A 22,987-nucleotide genomic window follows, 5' to 3' on the forward strand; every position below is an offset into this window, starting at 1 on the left:
GTTTGGGGGCCATACGGTCCCTGTTGCAGCTACTCGGGCCTACCTTGCAGTGGGAGAGCCGCCACTGACAGAAGCCGACAGCGTGGCTGTGTCCCACTAAATCCTTATTTACAGAAACGGGATTTGACTTGTTGGCTCTAGTTTGCCAACCCCTGCTGTATATGAAACTTTAAGAACTGTTGAGTCCTCCCAGCCTCACAGCAAGGGAAACTGAGGTGGGGGGTGAAGACACAGCGGCGAGCCGGAAGTCCTCAGAGCCTCCAGGCTTAGGAGTTCAGCTTCCCAGTGCAGACTTGGCGACGGGGTGGTGCCTTACCCGGTCCCTACACCCCTGGGCCCCTTGGAGTCTGCAAGCTCAGAGGCCAGGATTAAAGGAAGTTTGGGCTCCACGCGAGGTGATGTGGGGAGAGCCAGCAGAAAGGTGGAGCCAGGACCCCCACACCTTTGCCGCTGCATGAGAAGCAGCTCGGGTCGCAGGGCACTGGGCCTGCGGGAGAGCCTGCCAGAGCCCCTCTGGCTCAGGTGGATGAGAGCTTCTTGCCTGCACCTCCCCCCCACACTGTCCCCATCTTCCCGCACAGGGAGCAAGAGCTGCTGTCTGGTGCAGTAATTACAAGGTACAGAGCAGGGGCCCTGCCGCCCGCATGTTGGGTTCAGTGACAGCCCCTCACTTAGCAGCAATTACCAGCAATCCTAGAGGAGGGCTCTCTTCCCTCCTCCCCCTCCCTGCCCACCCAATTGCCTGGCCTCCCAGGCCAGACTGTGTTCACCCTCAGCTTTGAGCCCTAGAAGCACCTATGTTGTCTGCAGCCATTGCATCTCAGGGCTGCAGTGTTGCCATGGTAACTCGGTGCTTGCACAGGTTTCAGGAGGCTGAGGATGTGACTTGTCTCTCCAAGGCTGTGGTGTCTGTCCCCACGAAGCCTACAGCTCCAGGGCTTCTGCAGAGGAGGGAGGAGGGAATGAGGGCTGACCTACAGGCTCGAGTTTTAAGTGCTTACATGCCCACCGACTCTCGCGGGAGCCTACCATGGAAGGAAGGTTCCTGCCCCCAATATAGGAGGATGCCTGCAGCTGAGGTCGTGGTGGGGATGCGAACAAGCTGTGGGTCGCCTGTGGGAGAGGCGCAGCGGCAGGCAGGGCCAGGAATGCCTTCACCTTACCTTCATCCTCGCTCCAGTGCCCTTTCCTGCCACGAGCACTCAGGGCCTCACCCCCGTCTGTTTCTGTTCCATTCTGCTGAGAAAAAAGGGAAATCCCAGGGGCTTGAGAGTGGAGTTACATGGTCCAAGAGAATGGTCTTCATGGCACTTGCCACAGCTTTCTGCCTTAGAGACTAATGAGGGCCTGAGCCGGCCCCGATTTGCAGAGAACTGAGGGCGGGGCCTCCGATCACCCGTTGGGGCTGACCACATTCAGTGAGTGCCGATCTCATGCCAGACAGTGTGCTGAACTTGGGATAGAGACCTCTGTTCTTGGAGAGATGGCGAATGGGCTCATCCTTCCTTCTAGCCCAGGGATGTGTTGAGGCAGAGGACCAGGGAAGGGGGAAGAAGACCAGAATGGACCGGTCACTGGACACTCTCGGGGCCTCTCACGCAGGCTACGTAATCCCCAAACCCCAGTGCGGCAGGCGCTGACGGCACCCATCTCATAGCTGTGGACTGAGCCCATGGAGGTTAAGCACAATAGTGGCCGACGGCATGTCTCAGGGACTCCACCAGACTTGGGTCCACAGCTCTGCCCTGTGATTAGGGGTGTGTCTCAGGCATGTTGCTGACGCCCCTTAGCCTGTTTCATTGTCTGTAAAGCAGGAATCCTGATACTTAGCCCCTAATGAAGCTATTGTAAAGACCAAATAATACCTGTAGAGCAGTAGCACAGGGCTGGGCATGCAGTAATAGCCATTCAGTGACAGCAACGAGCATAAGTCACACCTTGCCCAGGTGACAAAGCCAGTGAGAGAAGGACAAGCATTGCAGTCCCGGGATTTTCAGGGCCACCCTCCTTGTTACAGTAGGTGGCACAGGGGAGACACTTACTAGATATTTGTTCTGTGAAGGAATTGCCAACCATGGGAACTAATGTGGGAATTTTCCCGGTCTCAGGGACCATCCTCACCTCTAAAAGGCTGGCCCTGCAAGAAAGAACTGTTCGCCAGCACCATCGCCCATTCTGCCGGCCTCACCCCGCCAGCCACACCCTGAACCTTGGCCCTCACCACACAGCCCTGACATCCACCTGGCCCTTTGCCCCTGCCATGTGGTAACCAGTTACCTTGACTTCTGTTCCCATGGTTATCTGCAGTTTCATTGGCAACTAGTTCATTTCCCGGAAACAGACCCGCAGCCGTGGTTCTGCCAGTCCCCTGCTGGCAGGGCTCTCCCCTTCCCCTGGATATCTGATGAGCACTCTCCCACCCGGACGACAGCGAGGGAACAGAGAACCAGGGGGAAATGCATTAACATGCATTTGATAAATTTTCCTGGCGCATCTACCACACGCCCTGCCCCGTGGGAGCCGCTGGAGATAACAGAAGTCATTAAAACACTGTCGCTGTCCTCGAGGAACTTCTGCAGGACCTTTTTAATCCAGTAGGTTCCCTGGGAAGTGGCCTCAGGGATGGAGATTAGAGTGTAGAATGTTTAGCAAGGGTGGTAGGGAAAGCACACACAGGACACAGAAGGACGCAGGTTGTGGGAGTGGGAGAGGCTGAGTCCCGACCACAGGCTCAGGACCTCGTGGGGAGCCACCCCTTGAGGTGAGACCACCCTTCAGACCTTCCCAAGGCCTTGGCACGTCCACACTGAACCGTCACTGGAAGTGGACCTACCCCCGGACGGAGGTCTGACTTTGGGGGAGGCTGTTTTCTTCCAACCCAGAGACTCTCCAGGGGGCTGACTCCCGCCCCACTCCCGGCTGCTGGAGAATCAGTCTTCCATTCCCAAAGGGGCACCTGAGCCGCTCATCGCAGCCTCCACCACGTCCAGTGGTCGCAGCCTGGCTTCCAGGATGACCAGGGGTCCCTAAAGAGCGGAAAAGAACATCTGACAAGGACGTGCACATAGGCATTTGTTCAGGGAAAAGGTGCCTGGTCCCTGAAAGATTAAGAACCACTGGTCTAGGGAAAGCCAAACTTGCGAAAACTTCCAAACAACATGATCAGAGAATCACACTATAGGTCCTCAATATGGATGATGGATGGATGTGTGATGGACAGATGGATGGGTGATGGGTAGATGGATGGTGTGTGGATAGGCGGATGGATGGATAGATCCATTTGAGAAGAATGGATGGGAGGCACAGACAAAGGAGCAACCAATTCTCCCCAGGGAAGGAGGAGAGCAAAGATGTTCAGGAGGAGCTGACCATGTTGAATTGAGTCTTGAAGACTGAATGTGAGTTGCCAAGCTGACATAGGAGTAAAGGCATAGCAGTTGGGGGGCGGGGGAGGGTGGCGGATGTGAAGACACAGGGGCACAAGGATGGCGTGTTGGGTACTGGAGGGATTAGTTCACCGGGTAAGAGGAGGGGGCCCCTCCTTTGCAAAGCGCAAAGCCCCTCCTTTGCAAAGAGGTGTCCTCCCAGGTGGCTCTTGAACAAGCAGGTCTCTTCTCCCTCTCTCCCCAACACTCACCAACTGCCTGTGTCTCCGGGTGAGGAGAGCGGGGGCCCTAAATATAATGCCACATAAGTGGGGAGCATCAGGTTGTTCACCACACCCTGTCCCATCCTTGGCTTCACTCCTGCAGCCTGGCCCTGGGAAGCTGGTTCTGTGAGCTGCCCCACTGTCCAGAGGCTTGGAGAGGCTGGGTGGATGGCCCGAGGTCACTCACCTCCCTGGCTCCCACTTCCGGTGCTGCCCCGCATACTGCACATCGCCGCAGTGTGGCCTTCCGGCTGGGGTGCCTGCAGCCAGGACACCCTCCGGGACTGGGCTCCTCTGGTGAGGGACATAAAGAATGGCCCCCCGCAGGGGGCCGAGGGGCAGCATCCCGCTGGCCACATTTTGCTCTGGGAGGAATCCCCCGTTGAGCCGGAGCCTCTGTCCTGTTGTAGGGCTGTCCCATGAATTAAACATGCCCCCGTGGTTAGCTCAGTAATGCTTTTATTAATAGTTAATTACTCAACACGCACTGGGGAAATGAGACTCACTCAGGCCTCGTAAATTAAGACAGTGATCTTGTGAAGGAAGCCAACGGGAGTTCATTACCCCAGCCCCTCCTCGCCGCCTGTCTCTGAGCTTGCCATTTAGCAGCGCTAAACGAGATGGGGTGGGGGGGCACAGGGGACAGGCACCTTCTCAGGGTGGAGCTGGGACGCAGGGAATGGACACCACAAGCTTCGCGGGAAAGGAAGGTCCCGAGAGGCAGAGCGGAAGTGTCGGCTGGAGACGTTATTCCTGCGTCCTGTCATCAGCCTGCGCTCCCTTTCACGGCCAGGGACCCAGCATGGCCTCCAGGGGTTTCCCACGCAGGGCAAGGCCACCTGTCTCAAGTGGGGGGCTCCCTCCCTCAGCGCAGGGGACAGCAGCAAAGCTAAGGCGCCCTGCCTGCAGCCTCAGGCCTCTCGCCGCTACCAGGGCCTTTCTCATTTGGCCCCTGCTGAGCCATCCCCTGTCCCCTCCCCGGGTTTTGTTGTGGCTGAAACCACCCTCCCATCCTGATTTCTTTTGCAGCTGAGCTGGAGAAGGGACTTGCTCTCACCTGGTCTGACTTTTCTAAATTTAACTTCCTCCTGTGTTTTGCTTCCTGGAAGACAGGGGCCCCCTCTGTTCATCTTCCTGGGACACGAGGACCCGCACCTGCCCCGGACTGGCCGTGTGCCAGGACCTGTCCCTCTGGCTCATGGTCATTAGCTCCCGTTTTTAGCGGCGTGATCTTGGGCCACTGACCCCCCGCCCCGGGGCGCCACTTCCTCACCTGGAAAGGGAGATAATAGTGATGCCTGTATGTGGAGCAATGGCAACGGTTAAATGAATTAATCCAGGTAAAGCGCTTGGGCCAGTGCCTATCACACCTCAAGTTCCCCTTAAGTGGCAGCTGCCACGATCTCCACAGCCATGCTGCCATTTTACAGATAAACAAAATGAGGTTTTAAATATCTCCTTTTGCCTAAGGGCACAGAACCCAGAATATCAGTTGCCAAGGCTCATCACTTTATTCCCCTGGGGCAAAATCGGGGGTCGATCACCCCTCCAGAAGAGCATGGTGGCCAAGTCCCAGGACCCAGGAAAGCTCGGCCCTCTGTCCCCAGGTCACCGAGCCTCACCTCGGCAGCCTTGGGTGAGACGCCAGTTTACCCAGACTCTGTGGTCGGTGATCAGTCCAGCAGAGCCCAAATAATACCACAGCCTCTACCTGTCACATGCACCCTGGAGCCTCAGCTGCCGCTCTGACAAAGTGGCCTCCTGGGAACACGCACCTCCTTGCGCAATGACAGGGCTTCTGTTTGAAAGTGCCCAACATCTAGCGCCTTGTTTCAGAACCTTGCACCTGGGTTTCTTTGTATGTAACCCGGGGATTACACATAAAAGCCTCCCTCGCTGGGCTGTTGGGTCCCTGCGGAGATAATGGTCACTCCGCCTGGCCAGCAGGGAAGTGCAACCCGGGCGAGCTGCCGCTGCTCCTGGCCAGGGCCCCTCAAAGGCAGGGATTTTCGGGGACCCCCGGGGGGTGAGCACTGCCCATGGGTGGACACAATAACCCCTGGACAAGGGCTCTCCTGCATCAGGTGGTGCGGTGCGTTGGGGACAGAGCACCTTCAGACACCCATACCGGCCACCAGCGAGGCCGAGGTCAGCCTCTCTGCTGTGACCACCCTGTCCCCCCAAACTGCCAGAGCCACACGCCGCGCTGGGGCGAGGAGTCCGGGGTGGGAGATTGACGCCTCCCCTGTGAGGGAGCACAAGTCGCTGAGGAGTGCGATTCCGGGTTCATATATAATATGTAACGTCAGATTTAAATGTCACTGCTGCAGGCGGCTGACCCGGGTCCCCACACAATGGGCCCCGAGGGGCGCCTCGGCTGTCTCTTCATCTTCTTGGCAGTAGCTGACCAAAGGAAGGGAGATTTGGTTTCTTAAAAAACTAAACAGTTGTAAAGCACTCTGGTGTTGCCTGGGCAACAGCCGAGGGGGAGAGAGAGCATCTTATTGTTTAAAGTTATTCTTGCTCGATTTCAAAGGGCTGTTCTGAAAAGGGCTGCATTGTCCAAGCAGCCCGGCGGGGCCGCGCTCTCTCCCGGCCCACTGCGCGTTCCCGGCCCCGCTTTCCCTCAGCCCTCGGCCCCACTGGGCACCAGGGAGCCACGGAGAAGCTCCTCCCTGCGTGCTGCGCATTCACCCCCAGGCCCAGCGGGGCTCATGCAGAATAAACACACCACCAACACGCCTGGCGCGCGGTGCTCCCTGAGGTCTGGGCTGCCTCTCCAGCCATCCCTGACTTGGGCGTATGGACATCAGTGTGGCCCTGTGACTTAGGGATCAGCTCATAGGAACCTGAACCTGGGGGGACAGGGGAAGTCTTGGCCATATAATTTAGAGGAGGGCGTCTTGGTTTTTCAGCCCAGCCAGGAATGGGGTGAAGGTGGCATGGTCGCTGTTTAGGGGCAATGGCAGAGTGCAACTGCTGAGATCATTCAAGGCCTCGCCAAGTAGTATCCCGTGTCCCTCTGCCCCTCGGGTGACACTGCATTGGAATTGCTTACACGTTCCTTTTCCCCAGGAGACCGTCAACCCCCTGCCAGCAGGCTGCGTCTATTTGTCTCCGCGTGTTCCTGTCAGCTGCCTCAAATCTTCTTAGAAGCCAGGGAAATTCTGAAACTCCAGGTGAAATGTATATATATATTTTTTAATTTAGAAATGTTTAGTGAATACATACACATGATACAAAATTCAGAGTTTAAAAGGAATAAATACCTGTGACTTCTGGTGCCCAACCATGATAGCCATGGTTTCCAGCTTCCAGTGTATCCTTCCAGAGATAGTCTGCTGAGACAGAAGCAAATGGGCTTCAAATGAGATACGTTAGTCACATCTCCAGCTCCCGCATCTAGCACAGGGTCCAGCACAGAGTAGTAGATACTTTATAAAACTCTGTCAAATAGATGGACACACAAACATGTTGGATGGATTGATGGATGGTGGATAGAGAGATGGATGTTTGGGGGATATATGGATGGATGGATGGATGGATGGGTGGATGGGTGGATGGATGGATGGATGGGTGGGTGGATGGATGGGTGGGTGGGTGGATGGGTGGGTGGATGGATGGGTGGGTGGATGGGTGGGTGGATGGATGGATGGATGGGTGGGTGGGTGGATGGGTGGATGGGTGGATGGATGGGTGGATGGGTGGGTGGATGGATGGATGGATGGGTGGGTGGGTGGATGGGTGGATGGATGGGTGGATGGGTGGGTGGATGGATGGATGGATGGGTGGTGGGTGGATGGGTGGATGGGTGGGTGGATGGGTGGATGGATGGATGGGTGGATGGGTGGATGGATGGGTGGATGGATGGGTGGGTGGGTGGATGGATGGGTGGATGGGTGGATGGGTGGATGGATGGGTGGATGGGTGGATGGATGGATGTGTTGATGAGAGGATGTGTAGGTGGGTGGGCACATAGGTGCAGCTCACATAAGTGCCAGTTCTTTTTTTCCCAGATGTCTGTGTTCTGCAATCACAGATCCCTTCAGAGGAAGATGGCAGACCCAGCTTTAGACATGCTGAATCTCAAGGGCCTATGTTTTTTAGGTGGAGACATCCAAAAGGCAGCTGGATTGTGGTTGTATCAGGGAAGAGTTTTACTGTGCTGCTAATAGAGACCCAACTCCAAAGGCTTGAATCCATAAAGGTTTCATTTTTCTCATGAGGAGAAGTTCCAGTAGAGGTACAGCCCTCGAGGATATCAGGGTTAAGGTCACTGTGATGCCCTTGACATTTCCTTCATGGTCTCAAAAGAGCTGCTGGGGGAAGGAGCCTCACCCATCATGTGCACGTTCCAGGGAGGGAGAAAGGGGAAGAAGAGGGGCAAAAGGATGAGCCAGCCTCCTATGGAAAGCCTGTTCTTGGAAGCCCTAACCCGTGGCTTTTCATTATATCTCCCTGGCAACCCCTAGATGCACAGGGGACTGGGATATGTGGCTTTAAAGGTAGGGACTTTACTCCCACAGATAATATTGGGGATCTATTAGTAAGGAGGAAAGAGGAACTGGATGAAGAGTAGGCAACCAGTGGCCTCTGCCACAAGAGTGGGGACTCATCACTCACCTGGCTGAGGAGCTACACGGCAGCAAGGTGCACCCAGGGAAGAGCATACGCTGGGGCACAGAGGTAGGGGAGCGCAGGGTGCATTCCGCCGGCACAGTCAACCCTTCGGCCCCAGCTCCCAGGCATCTCCAGAATGGGACCCCTTCTCCCTGTCCTGCTCGGGTCCAAGCTACCATCATCTTCACCTGGACCTAGGAGCAGCCTGGGACCTGGCTTCCCTGCCCCCTCCTGACCCACTGCTCTAGCCCTGTTCTCCACCCAGTGTTTACAGTGACCCTCGATAGATATATCGGAAAGCCTGTCTCCCTGCCCAGCACCCCACAGGAGTGTCCATATCACTCAGAGTGAGACCCCGAGTCCTCGCTTGATGGACTGCCTTGATGGAAACCTTGCTTCCTCCCTCCTGTCCCCGTCTGTCACTTTGCTCCAGCCACACTGGCCTTCTGGCTCCTTCCCGCTCTAGAGCCCTCACACTTGCTGTTCCCGCCGCCCAGAATCAATGTCACTCAAACCCTCACGTGGTCTCAAACTCCTCTGTCTCCTCTATGTCGTTGCTCAAATGTCAATTCCCCAGAGAGGCCCCCTGACCATCCTACCTACCCGCTCCTCGCCCTCCGTCCCTCCCCCTGCATTTAACCCACCTGCAGCCACAGGCTCCCAGGCCAATGGTGAAGCCTAGAGACACCTTCCCAGACGGCGCAGAAGAAAATATGTAGAATTACAAAGGAAATCAATTATATTGAAATACAGTTTTCAAAATATTTGCAAAACAAATGTGATATAGTACTACAGTGCTTCTTTATTAATGCACTAAATAACACGATGTAGAGGCAGCCCTATTAACTACCGCAATTTTGAAGCAATGATGAGTGCCAATGATATTTTGAAATATCTGCAACAACTCTAACGTGATAGGAAATATCTGCTTTCTGCTGGAGACAGTCACAGGCATTGTTAATACGATCAAGGTGTGTGGCCAACGTTTATCATTGGAGAGAAATGCTATATTTCAGTTAGAGGTTAATGAAATGAAGAGGTAATTCCTCCCCCCACCCCACCTCTAATTTCACCAACTCCCTGAATTTTGTGTATAGATCCCCTGGGGGGAGTCTGGGTTATTTTTTTTAAAGTCTCTTTCTTTGCCTGACATTATACATTTATTTGTTAACTTGCTTTCTGTCAGATCTTCCCAGGAGAGCAGAGATTTGATCTGTTCTGTTCTCTGCTGTCTCTTCAGGACCTAGAACACTGCCAGGCACATAAGCAATCAATACATTTTTCTTTTTAAATTAATGAACAAGCAAGAGATAAGCCTAGAGAGACACAGAGGCTGGAGCTGGATGTGAAGGGTCTTGATGCCGCACTCAGGAGCGCGACTGGGACCCCGGGAAGGGGGATGGGCCTGGGGGAGGTCACGGGCCCTGTGGCAGCCAGGCTGAGAGGCTGACAGGGATGTGAGGAGACTGAGCCTGTCTTCGGAGGCAGCGTTCCAAGAGAGTGTTGGGCAACAACTGCGTCCATCGGAAATGTCCGCAACCACTTCACTCCCTGCCGGCCCGTCTCCTCCTTCCAGCCTCCCTGGGTGTTAAACAGGGACCTTGGAGAGGCCGGGTCCAAAGCGCTGACATCATCCGTCGGTGTTTCCCAGGCAATAGCGGTGTGCCAGGCAGCGAGGACAGCAGCCGCGCGGCTGCAGGGGCAGGCTCCGGGGCAGGAAGGGAAGGGGAGGCCCAGAGGCTCATGACTCGCCTTGGGGACATCTCAATGGCAGCTACTGCAGAGGGACCTGGGGTGTCAGACCCTGAAGCCCGGGAGGAGATGGGTCACCCCTCCCAGTCCGAGGCTGGCTATTTGGGGCCATGGGTTTCACAGGAACCTGGAATCCGAGGAAATAGCAAACTCTTGGAATCAGACCGACTTGGGTGAAATTCCGGATCGGCCACTTGTTCTTTAATTGCATGCTCTTGAGCAGGTCGCATAACCGCTCCGTACCCGACTCTACATCCGTGAGTGAGGATGCGTGAAGGTTCAATGGGGAACGTAATGAATCTAAAGCAGCCAGCTCAATGTCAGGTGCGTGGTCGACACTCAACAAACGGTTGCCCTTGTCACTGTTAACATATAGCAAATGACTGGGGCCAACAGTCCCTCTACTGCTAGCTGGCACTAATAATAGTCCACTTCATCACTCTGGAGATGGGAGGGGAGGGTGGTAGCACAGGAGCCAGTAAGAGCAGAGCAGAGAGAAAAAAAACGAGCTCTGGAGTGAGACAGATCTGGGTTCAAGTCTAGCTGTGTGACCTTGAGTAAGTTGTGTTACTGCTCTGAACCTCCGCTTCCCATTTCAGAAAAAGGAGGGTGACTTCTTCTCATGGTGGCGTGGGGATTACTGAACAGGAATGGTGTGTGCAAGGCCGCAGGGAGGGGGCCGACCTCGGTACGTGCTCAGTCACTCATCCCGTGAATACGTTGTCGCAGTCCCAGCCCTGGGCAGCGAGCCAGGGAGGAGGAGGAGGGAATGGTACTGATGTCCCCGTTTTACCCAGCAGTTCACACTCTAGAAAGCCCTCCCTCACATCCATCATTATGCTGGAACCTCACTGCCGCACTTCAGGATGGACGGGACGGAGAGTTTGATTTGCGTGTGACAACCAGACATGGGAGCTCAGGAGGTGATGGACTCACAGAAGCAATCTGCTCAGAGATCACACGGCAGTAAAATTTCAGGCGGGATACGAAGCCAGGTATCAGGTATCTCAGCTGCCAGCTCTTTCCAGATCAGCCACTTGGATATTCATTCATTCAGCACGGATTCCCTGAGCTGAGCCCCAGGGCTATGGCAATAACTGGGCAGGCATGACGCTGCTCTCGAGGAACTTGGAGGCTGGCGGACTGAGAGCCCAGAGGCCTCTCCCCACTCTGCACTGATCACAGGAAGGCCCACGTCTGCTCGGGGTAGCAGATCAGGAAGTGCCCTGAGTTCAGAGTCACGCTCCCTGTCCCACCTTGGGCAGCAAGCAGGTCAGGAACAGAAAAGCCCTCTGCCCTTGGAGTTAAATGATTAATAAATCCAGAGACAGACACTATCCCAGCATGAACAAGTATCCTAAAATAAAGAATTCCGTGGTCACAAGCATTCAGGAAAAGCTACCCCACCTCTCACCCTCTTGGAGAGCCACGCTGCTTTGGCACATGTGACAGGCTCTGTGGAGAGTTGGGCAGGAAAGACACCTGTTTCACCTGATGCTTCCCACACGTGCTTGACCACGTGAACCTTTGTTTCAAGCCATATCTACTGACTGCAGAGTGGGTCGGCACAGTGGAAAGGACACAGGGCCGAGGGCCAGCGGCTTGGATTCGAAGCCCAGCCTTAGATGCGATTTTCACTTGATAAACTGTCAAAACATCCTAACCCAGCCCTGCTGGAGTGTCGTCCCTCCACCAAAATGTTGCAGGTTTGATCCCCATTTGGGGCACATACCTAGGTTGTGGGTTTGATTGCTGATCAGGGAGCATACGGGAGGCAACCAATCGATGTTTCTCTCTCACATTGATGTTTCTCTCCCTCACTCCCTTCCCCTCGCTCTCAAATAAATTTTTTAAATGCGTACCCTTAGGTAAGAACTTTAAAAAAATGATAACCCAGAGCAGGGGAAGAGACTTGCCCAAGGTCACTCAGCTTCAGGCCTAGAACCCAGGTCTCCACGCTATTGTTGATGTGAGAGGCACCCTTTGCTTCCCCTTTGATGTGAGAGGCACCCTTTGCACAGCATCTTTGAGCAGATTACAGCAAGGTGCCTCCTTTTCCTGGGTCAACAAACCCCTTGGCAGGGCACACAGGTGGGTAAAGCATGGGCTGGCTCCGGCCCCCGGGCCTTGGCCCCTTGGCCAAGCCTCCGTGTGCAGAATACGACTTGTGCAACTGTGCATGGCAACCCCTCCTAACCCGCTTCTCCTCCTTCCTCCTCGCTCCTTCCATCCCCATCCCCATCACAGGAGTGGCACCTCCCCTCGGGGTCCCGGGCAGAGCTGGCCTGGGAAAAGCCCAGTTGTGGGACTGCACCTCCCAAGCCCCCAAGCGGCACCGGCCAGAGGTGCTGACTCAGCAAACTTTAATTTATCTCACAGGCCAGGGGTGTGCGTGAAGCAATTAGTGAAATAATGGTTATGTCGCACTAAAAATTATTTATAGAGTCACGGTGCACACAGCTGTGATTAAATTAGACGACCAGGGGGACTTTAACTGCCAATGGAGCTGGCATCCGAGGCTCCGGCTCCAGCTGGCTGGGGGTGGGTGGGGTCGCTCCTCAGTTCGCTCAGCCCCGCTGGGCAGGCCCACCAACGCGGACCCAGGCAGGGACAAGGAGGGTCCACACGGGCAGGGGTGTGGTGAGGGGCCCCATCCCACGCTGTCTCCACTGCCAGGACCCTGGAACGTAAACAAGTCAGGGGCTGTCGCCGCTCTGAGCCTTCACAGCAGCTAAGACGCTTTCCACTCAAGTCTTCTGTAGCCCTCGATGAGCACAAGGGAGGCGGTCTGGGGGACTTAGAAAAAGCGACCCTGGAGCCCTGTGGGCGTGGCAGTGACCCCAATGGCGGCCCCCCGAGAACCCAGAGCCAAGCTGTAAACCAGAGATCCACCCAGCCCTCTCCTTTTATAGGTGGCAATCTAGAGGGCCAGCGGTTTTGTCTCCCTTGTGCCCCTGGCAGGTGTCGGGGGACCTTTGTTCCAGCCCTGGATCGGGGGAAAAGCCCTTGACACCTCTGAACCCAGTGTATCTCCTGAGAGTGAGTTAGACAGGGGGCTTCTCCGGGAGTGGACGAATGTTTTTTGAGCACCTATTGCATGTTGGACACTGTCTCCATTTACGTTTTTTGTCTTATTCATGTATATGTTTATGTTCCTATTTAGCTCCTCAAAACATTTCTGTAAGGTAAGTATTTTTGTTCCCATTTCCAGATGGCAACTCTGAGCGTCAGAGAGGCAAAGCGGTTTGCCCACAGCCACACAGCAAGTGAGGACAGAGCTGTCTTTAGAGGCCCATCAGACCTCAATGACGGAGCATCGTGGTGCTCTGAGTACTTTCGGGCGCCTTCTGGGCGCCCAGCACTGAGCTGGACGTGATGCGGAAAAACGGGAACAGCTTCCTCAACACTGGACACTGGGCCAGACTCTGGACATGCATCATCTCATTTCCTCAGCAACCCCTTGGGCGCACATGGGGAAACCGAGTCACAGAGCATTCCATGAATGGCCCCCTACTCTCCAGCTTGCGAGTGGCAGGGTTTGCTCCTCAACCTGTCTCCATCTCTCACGGGGATGCAAAGTGGGTGCCCCCCCCCACGAAAGAGCTGCAGATCTCTGCCCAAAGGCTGGCGCTACCTGTGTGAGCCTGGGAGGCTCCCAGGCTGCAGAGGGAGCTGGCCGCCCCCCAGGGGTGGCGGCTGGCGGGCGGAGGGAGGGAGGGAGGATGTCGTCAGGAGGTCCTGACTCGCAGCCTGGCGCCAGCCCAGGCCCTGCATCCCCAGCACTTCCATCCTCCGGCCTGAGCTAGAGATGGTTTCAGACCACTTCCCAAGGGCTGTGACCTCAGTCATCTTTTAACAGCCGGGGCTCTCTGCAGACCTCACTGGGCCTTCCTCCAAACAATACCCCGGAGGCTCAGGGCAGTAGCTGACTGAGCAGAGCCCTGTGGCCCAACGCCTCCCTCCCACCCGCCCCAGTGTCGCTTTTCCTCCTCTGTTCCAGCACTTTCCCTATGCTGCCCACCTCATCAGCTCCGTGGGCCCCCCTCCCCTGACCTCCAAGAGCTGGATACAGTTGGCCCTTAGATGTCTCCTGCCCCGTGGCGTGCGCTCGCGGATCTCCACCGACCCCACCCTGGGGACCCCACAGGAGAAGGGCTGGTTGTGGGGAGGACGGGGAACGGACAAAGGAGCTGGGTAACATCGTTGCCCGAATCTCCTGGCAGCCACCCCTCCCCTCAGGAGTAACCTCTGACCCTAAAGGTGCCTGGTCCCCTTAGTGTCCCCCTGCCACTGCCCAGGGTGGCCCCTCAGCAAAGTCAGGGCCGGTGCCTGGGCTCTCAGGGTGCACATGGGCTCAGTCCTCTCTCTCTGGTCTGTCCTGAGTCCTGTTGCTGCCTCGGGCCACTTAGCATGCAGCCCGGTTGTGCAGGCTGCAGCAACCAAATGAGATTAGCTTGCCTGCTAAAGCAAGTCCCCACTCCCCGCCACCCACAGCCCTGTGCCGCCACCAGCTGTTCCTTCCGCTGAGCTCCCTCAGCACGGAGGTCCTGGTCCCAGCCCCGGCCCTACCCGCCCCGCCCACGCCCGGGGAACTTTGGGCCCGGGCAGGGGCGGTGGGGCAGGTGGAAGGAGGTGGGCAGGGGGAGGAGAGAGCCTTAGAATGCGAAGGCAGGAGGGTGTGGATTAGAAGCCCATCACAGAAATGGCTTTCTTATCACCGCACGACCCGAACTGCCAGGACCAACTCTGGAAATTGAATTGTCTCCTGCCCTCCTGCCTGCCCTCCACTGCCCCCTTCCCTCTGCTCCTAGTTCCCCCCCACCCCAGCCCTCAGCCCCCTCTCTGAAAGCCCTGCTCGGAGAGACCAGGAGACTGAGATGTAGGAGACAAGCAAGGTAGAGAGCGGAGCGGGAGACCAGGAGTCGAAGGTAGAAACAAGGCAGGGATGGGGGACACCTGGGTGACATGAGGCTTCAGCAGAAAGGAGGATGCCCCTTCCTTGCTTGTTCCCCACCTGCCCCTGCACCCAGCTGGCCAGTTGGTGCCTTCTCCCTGCTGGCCCTTCTCCAGCCCCCACCTTGGCGCCTCTGCAGGGCCCGGGCCGGGCCCTGATGGCTGGGGCAGAAACCTGGGCTGGAGCCCACGGGTGCTTGGAAGCAGCCCCAGCGAGTTCCTGGCAGAGCCGGGCTGCAGGTGGTGAGGAATGGGCCTCGGGCGGTCAGGGGCAGCCGGCTGTGTAATCAGGCAGCTCCTGCCTCGGCCAGTCCCAGTCCGCGGACGCGTAGGGGCGGGGTGAGAGAGGGAGGGCCAGGCCCCACCTGCCTGCAGCTCCCCATGCAGACATGAGGCTCATCACCCAGCAGACTCAGGAGGGGCTGCAGGAGTAGCAGGAGTAGCAGGAGACTGAGGCTGCGGCCCCTGGTGCAGCCCAGCCCAGCCCCCAGGTCTGATAGAATAAGCTAAATGCTGCAGCTTTCCAGGCGGAGCTGGTCCGGGCTCCCCCTTCCCCAGCCAGCATCTCCATCTCTAGCCTGAAAGTCTAGGACTCTGTGGTGAACTGGCACCTGGCCCCTAACCAAGCAGTAGCCCCTGCCCTTACACCCCGCTCTCCTCAGCCCCTGCTCACCCATCTCCCCTCCTTGTATCTGCCCATCACTAGCCTAGTGCAATCTTGGGGTGGGCAGTCAGTCACAGGAGCCAGGGGACCCAGGGGACCCAGGGGGAGGACCTTGGCTCAGGACCCTATCGTGGCTCCAGACGTTTCTCCACCCAGCCCACATCTCCTCAAACACACACACAGGCTCGCGCACACACACAGGCTCACGCACACACACCCCACCTTCTTTTGGATCATTCAGAATGTGTCGGTGAATCTCAGGTTCACATATTATCAGCTCCGGAGACCTCTTAATCCAACCCCCATTTTCCAGATGGGGAAACCGAGGTCCAGGGAGGAAATGGACTTGTCCAAAGTCGCTTGAGAGGAAGTGCCTCTAAGCCCAGCCAGTCCTTCCCTCCCAGGGGGACCTCCCGCCGGAGCCCCAACTGGCTTCAAGACTCTTCCCAGGCTTTCCAGGTTCTCCTGGCCGCCCCGCTCACCTGTGCCGCCCGGACCTGGCCAATCACAAGGCCCCAAAGTTAATAAATCAAGGTGACTTTAGGGACAAGAATTGGCCTCTTTTTCCCTTGTCCCTCCCATTTGCATAATCCTGGCTGGCAATATGATAATGATGTTTGTTAAAGACAGAGCACAATAAATTAATACCGTTAAGTTGTTGTTGCAAAATGCAAAGCAGGTAATTTACTGCCAGCCAGGAAGGGAGCCTTTAAACTGTAATGGATTAACTTTCCCAGCAGCAAATGTGTCCCCCGAGGAAGTTAGGGAGGCAGGGGCAGGGCTGGGTTGATGCTGGGGGGGCCGGCTTACCTCCCGGGGGCTGGGCCTGAGGTGTCCTGGCGCCTCGCAGGTCCCTACTAGATGTCAACGTCTTCCCTGCTGTACCGTCAGTCCTGGGTCAGGCAGGGGGCTGTGGGAAATCACAGAGACCACGGTGGTGACCTTGGACTTCCTCTAGAGGAGGAGCTGACGATGCCGCACTTGTGTGCCCATTCTGAGACCCTCAGAAGGAGCCCCTGTTGCAGACCTTTCTTCCTTGAGGATGGCTGGCGAGGTCCCAGCAGGCCCAGTCCCAAACCCACCAGTGCCCAAGCCCACAGTCCCAGCGTGAGCCCCGGCCCAGGCCCTGCCCCTCCCAGGGTCCGGGAAAGGCAAGGATGGGAAGCTCCTGGCTGTGGGGAGGGGGAGGGGAAGGGGATGCCAGGGACAGAGGGACACCAGGGACGGAGGGTTAGCCCCTGCCTGACGCCCTCCCCAACTCTCCCCAAACGCCCCGTCCCCAGATGCTGGACGGGGCGGGGATCAAGAGGGGAGAGGTTAATTCTGTGCAGGGGGGAGTGAGGGGATGGATTAGGCAGTGGGGAGGGTGGGTGGTCTGGTGAGAAGGTGGGTAGTGGGAGATGCTGGGCGTGGACCAGAACCCCCGCCGGCACCTCTCAAGGGCCAGCCTCTCCATTATGGCTCAGACAGCCCTGCCTGTCCCCAGGAGAACTGCTGCAGCCCCAGCTCAGGGCAGGCCGGCAGGCTGGTCTCGAAGACCCCAGCAGAATTCTAATGTCCCATTTTTCTCTGCAGCTTCTCCAGCGACATTAAAGGGCCAATGCTCCACAGTTGGCTCCCAGGCTAATTGGATTTGGATCCCCTCTCACTCCTGGGCAAGGTGGGGGTGGGGGGGGTAGGCGGGGCAAGGAGGGGAGGGTGGTCAGGGAAGCCCTAACTCGGGGAGGGGATGCTGGCGACCTGGGCTGGAGCTGGGCTCAGGGCGGGTGGCTGTGGTCTTGGAACGCAGACCCGTGGTCACCGTCCTGACTACCATGTGGCCTTCGGCAAGCCTCTGCCCCTCTCTGGGGCCCCACATTCCCGCCCTCATCTGACATGATAATGGTAATAATAATAACAATAACAGCAACACCACCACCCATCACTTACCCAGCATTCCCTGGGTAGCAAGCACTGTTCCAAGCGTGACACATGTCAGCTCTCCTCTAATCCCAGCAACGGCCCAGTGCAGTAAGTGTTACGTTCCATTTTACAGACGGGGGAACTGAGGCCCAGAGGAACTCAGTCACCTGCCCAAGGTCAGGATAGCACCCACACTAAATCTTTCCAAGTGCCTGGAGTTCCAACTTAAAAATCCTAGCTACACCCAAATAGATCCAGGGTGCGGTACGGGGAGCTCTCTGGGCCCATTTTTCTAATGGGGGCACCTCGGTCCAGTCTACACTTACTGTAAGTTTTAGGATTATGTTACACCCATGAAGGCTCCCTCCCTCCTTCCCCTCCCACCCCAGGGTGCAGGGTAGCCGGCTGGGTCTTCAGACGGCGCGTTGAGTGTGAGCATCTGGGGTGGGGCAGGGGTCTGTGCACCCAACGCCTGCCCTTCCCGCATCAGCCCCCCTGTCTCCTTGCCTCCGCCCTAGCATCTCCCGGGCCTGCTGGTGCGCCTGAACCCGCAAGTGCTGAGCTGGAGGGAGACCCTCACTCCTGAGCAGGGATTCATCCCCGGACGAGCCCCAGATGCAAATCCCTCGCTTACATGTCCAGAGAGGAAAGACAGAGAGGAGAGAGGGCCGACCAGAGGTCACCAGAACCTGTTCTCTAGTGACCCCGGAACCAGGTCCATTTTACAAAGAAACCAAGGCTCTTTACAAACAGTGCTTTGTGTAAGACCTCATGGTGAGGATGTGGTTGAGCTGGGATTTGAACCCAGGTTTGTCTGATTCCAGAAACCTGGGCTCTTAACAGCGTGCTCTCCTGTGCAAGAGGGACGTCCGGACTCGGGAGCTCCAGCGATGGAGGCCTCAGAACCCAGGCCCCAGAACGTGGTTACAGTGGAAGGAGTTCTGGGCTGGAAACTGGGGGACCTGGGTTTAAATCTCTCCTCAGTCCCAAACTCACTGTGTCATACTTTATTTCCTTGGGAGCAAAGGCAGACTAGAGAGAACAACAGTACTTACTTCATGGGGTGCTTGTTCGGAGTATTACAGGGACTATAAACAAAGCGCCCGCCACAGTGCCTGACACGTCGTAGGTGTTGGATCACCGCTTCCTTGGACGAACTCACAGCAGTCTCCCAAGAATGCTGGAGCAGCACGCGGGCAAGGGCTGTGCCCTGTTCCCGGGGCCCGGAGACAGCGCCGGAAGCACCAAGTGCAACACCCTCCTCTTTCATGTGGGGAAACTGAGGCCCAGGGTTGCAACAAGTAAGTGGCAGGGCCAGGGCCCAGCCCCGGGTCTCCCAGCAGGCTGGCTGCCAGGGCAAGTTGATGGCTCTCTTTCTGATCTCCTTTCGGACCATGTGTTCCCGTGTGTCGCCATGTGTCCATCAGGGTGTCCCTCCCCCAGGAGGCCAGCTGGATGGCTGACCCTGGCAGCCCTTTTTAGCCCAGCTGCTGGCAGGAACCAGCCTGAAAAAATGCAAAGAGACCCCCTCCAGAGGCCGATCTTGCTGTGTCCCCTGTCCAAATGTTAATTTTGCCAGGGCCTTGATAAATCTCCCTGTCATCTCCATCCTCCTGAGACATAGATTTCATGGTATAGAGAGGTGACACTTCTGCCCTTTGGGGCCAGCTATCAATTTTAGGCAGTGACCAGAGTGGAGAGCAATGAAGAACCAGGCAGGCCCTGTTAAGCCCCTTCTGCCACCCAGTCCTCCCCTTCGCGTCGTGGGGCTAGCCCGCCCGAGCAGCCATCACCCGCCCTTCCAGGAGAAGGCCGGCAACCCCTCCCCGAACCCTGGCTCCCAGCATGGCAGTGCACACCTGCACCTCGTCACCTGAGGCTTGCTCAGGCTTCCAGAGCCGCCCAGCTGCCCAGATGACAGACTGGCAGGGCCATAAAATCATGCCCAGGGAGCAACTCTTAACTACTGACTCTTTGGAGCTGGGGTGGATATGCTGAGGTGTGAGTTCTACACCAGCTCCCAGAATTTCCCGGTGGAGTTAAGCTCCAGTTGCCCACAGTGCTAAGGGGCGCAATCACACACCCCTCATTGGCAGAATCTTTTTCTTTGAGCCTCTTCCTACAGGAACCCAAATGAAGACACTCCACCTTTTTTAGCCCCTCAAGATGCCATGCCCTCTAGTCAGCAGTGGCGTGACGTACTCATATGTGTGTTTCTTGCCCCTGGGTCAATTTTTCATTCAGGCTGGAAGGCCTCTCTGGGAGGTCTTGTCCCTGTTGTACAGATGAGAAATCACATCCTCAGAGAGGTGAAGTGACTTGCCCAAGGTCACACAGCCAGCACACGAGAGGATCAACATCCAGACTCAGGCAACTCGTAGTCTCATTCCCTCCGTTCCTCCTCTAGGTGGGCGGTGACGTGCAGCCGGCGTTCACAAGCTGTGTCAGCGGCTCGGCTGGGTGAGTTTCTCCAGGAGGCTATGGGACAGCCTCCTGCAAGGTGCTAAGGACTCCACGACAAAAAGAAAAGAAGCAGTTCCCGCTCTCCAAGGGGCTGCAGGTCTGGTGGGGGAGGTGGGTGCGTGACGGATAGTATGGCTGGGACCCCTCCCAGGACGCACGCAGCGTCTTCCCGTGCATTCCTCTTCCTGGACTCTTGGGAGATCTGTGCTGGGAGGCAGCCGAGAGTTTGTCTGTTTCAACACCCTCAGTTTATAGAGGAGGCAACGGATGCCCTAAAGGAACAGGGATTTACTGAAGTTCATACTCCAGGGCCAGGGCTCTTGTCTTTGAATTCTCCTGAGTATCACTCCCCCCAGCCCCTGCCCCAGCCTGTGCTTTGGTCTTACCCTGCTGATCTCTAAGACAGCCAGAGGAGCCGTCAGGCTCATAAGCAATTCTCAAAACTCAGAGGCCTCCAAGTTATTTAAAAAAAAAAAAGGAATATGTGTTACTACACAGAATGTTTACATTTTTATATTACCTGAGGGAGAGGAGAAAGGTGCAGGCTTATGAGAAAATATTGGCATATAGCAGGTAAAGGGTTAACAGCCTTAATATACAAAGAGCTTTTACCAATCAATAAGAGAACAATAAACATTCATTTTTAAAAAATAGACAAAAGATAGAAGCAGGCGACGCCAGGCTAAGGAGTTGGTGCCAGAGCTTTGAACTTGGGAGGCTCCCGAGGGTGGTAAAACTGTTATTACTTGTTAAATAAATGCTTATTCATTATTAAAAGATCCATTTGTAGTGTGGGTCGCACATTACTGCTTGTTAACAAACCCCTTCAAGTGCTGGAAACCCTCCCAGATGCCTTATTTACAGTTACAATCGCAGAAGAAGGTGGCCCAGTGCCAGAGCCATGGGCCCATGGTGGGACCCACTTCCTGCCCCTCCCCCAGCCCTGTGCCTGTGGTCCCTCAGAACCAAGTAAAGTGGCCCTAGAGCCGAATTGCTCCTGCAGCTCGGATGGGGCAGGCCGAGGAAGCGTGCGGCTGCGAAGGGCCCAGACTGGGATCCCGGCCCTGCCCTGACTGCGGTCTCTGTTATGTTGCGGGGGCCGGGGCGGGCGGTGATGGAGTAGCAGGGGCAGATTTGGCACCTGCCCTCTCCCCTGCCCCCACCTCTGTCTGGAAGGGCAGCTGCTGACCTAATTTCCTGGAACTCAAGTAAGGAGCTCTTTTAAGTGACTCAGGACAAAGATCCCACTTTACAGACGGAAAGTCAGAGGCCTGGGGAAGAGCAGGAACTCACATAAAGTCACCCAGCCCAGGCAGGACTAACCCCCCCGCAACCCCCCACCCCGGGTCTCTGCCTTCCTTCCCTTTCTCCCTGAAAGGGAGGCAAAGTGGCCAGGACAGCTGCCGAGCTCAGATTCTGTAGTTTCAGGGGTTCTCTGCCCCCCAGTCCCTCTCTCCCAGTCTCCATCTCCTCCTCCTTGATTCCACGGAGGCCCCTCCCTTCAGGCCCACAACACCTTGCGGCAGGAGGGCCTGTGTGCGCCCCCCACCCGCCCTGCGCCAGCCGAACTCTCTGGTCTCTGCTCTGAAGTCAGGCCCAGCCCTGAGTGGGCAACCAGACTCTCTCCGCTCCTGCCTGTCCTGTTAGCTACTCAGCCCTTCAGGTCAGGCATTGTCCCCTTCGGGAAGTGCCCAGGAGGGGCACCTAAGTACTGCTGAACACCTGCTCTATTTCATCATGTGCGTTGTATCCTGTATCTTAATGACTCCTCTTCTATCGCTCCCAACTGGAATCGGTGTGCCAGGTGCCGGCAGTGAGGAAATCAGGGTTTGGGCCAGATTCCGCCACTTCCTGTGTGACCAGAGGCAAGCACGTAACCTCTCTGAGTGTTTTGGTAAATGGGGTGTTGTGAGCAAACGATTAGATAATAAATGAAAGGTATTAGCGCAGTAACTAGGACATAGGGGCAGGTCGATAAAGACTAGCTGCTCTTATTACCTGAAAAATGGGCTTAATAATATCTACCTGAGGGTTCTTGACAGGAGGTAATGACGCAATGCATCTAAAGCATTTGGCAAAATAGAAGGGTCATCCTGGGGCGAGACCAAAAACAGCAGCAGTGGCCCCAGCCATTCGTGGGCAAGGGGCTCACCCTGGTGGCTCCAAATGCTCACCAGGGGAACGACCATCTGGTCAGACCCCACCTGGGCCTGAGCCCAGCCCCGGCCAGCCTCGGGGCATGGCTCAAGCTGGGGATGGCCACATCGAGAATGGCGGGGGCCCGGGCAGGGGAAGGTACTCATGATCAATACTAAGCCAATCTCTTACAAGATTAGCCTGGCCTCTGGTATCCAGTCATAAAGAAAATCACTCAGCACGCTAGGGAGATGTGAAAAATGCCACGGATTACAGTTTGGGATGTTCCAAGTGAGAGTGAGTGAGTCCGGGATTGTTTCCTGCAGTAAATAATTCATCCACTTTAAATTTCAGTTTTTCTTGCCAACGCCCGCCCTCCTTCCTCCGTCTTGCTGCCTCTCCGGGCAGCTCCCTCTCAAGCCTGCTCTCTCCAAGGCTCCCACCCCTGCCTCTGTCCAGGGCACCCCAGCTGCCAGCAAGGAGTTCCTAATGAAAATGTTTTGAGTCTGTTAATGACACTAATCATCTTTCACTGCTAATTAGTAACACTGCCAAAAAAAAAACCCTCCTTTGTTATCAAGGCCAAGGACCACCCAGGCAGGAGAGAGCTCAGTTGGGGCAACTGTGGAAGAGCTGTGGCTAAGCTGGAGGTCAGGTGGGCGCCAGGCTCGGGGTGCGGCACCAAGAAAGGTCTGCCTGCTGGACCGAGGGTGGCCTGGACAGCTCCTACCGCGGAAGACCCTGCCCTCTGTCCCATCTGCCACATTCAGAGGTGCTGGGACCAGGCCAGGAGGCAGGGAAAGGGCTCTGGCTAGTAGTGGTCCCTTTACCACCTCCACAGGCACTTC

The sequence above is a fragment of the Pteronotus mesoamericanus genome, unplaced genomic scaffold, assembly GCF_021234165.1.
Source record: "Pteronotus mesoamericanus isolate MK-2021 breed Mesoamerican mustached bat unplaced genomic scaffold, CSHL_Meso_final contig_25, whole genome shotgun sequence".
NCBI lineage: Eukaryota > Metazoa > Chordata > Mammalia > Chiroptera > Mormoopidae > Pteronotus > Pteronotus mesoamericanus.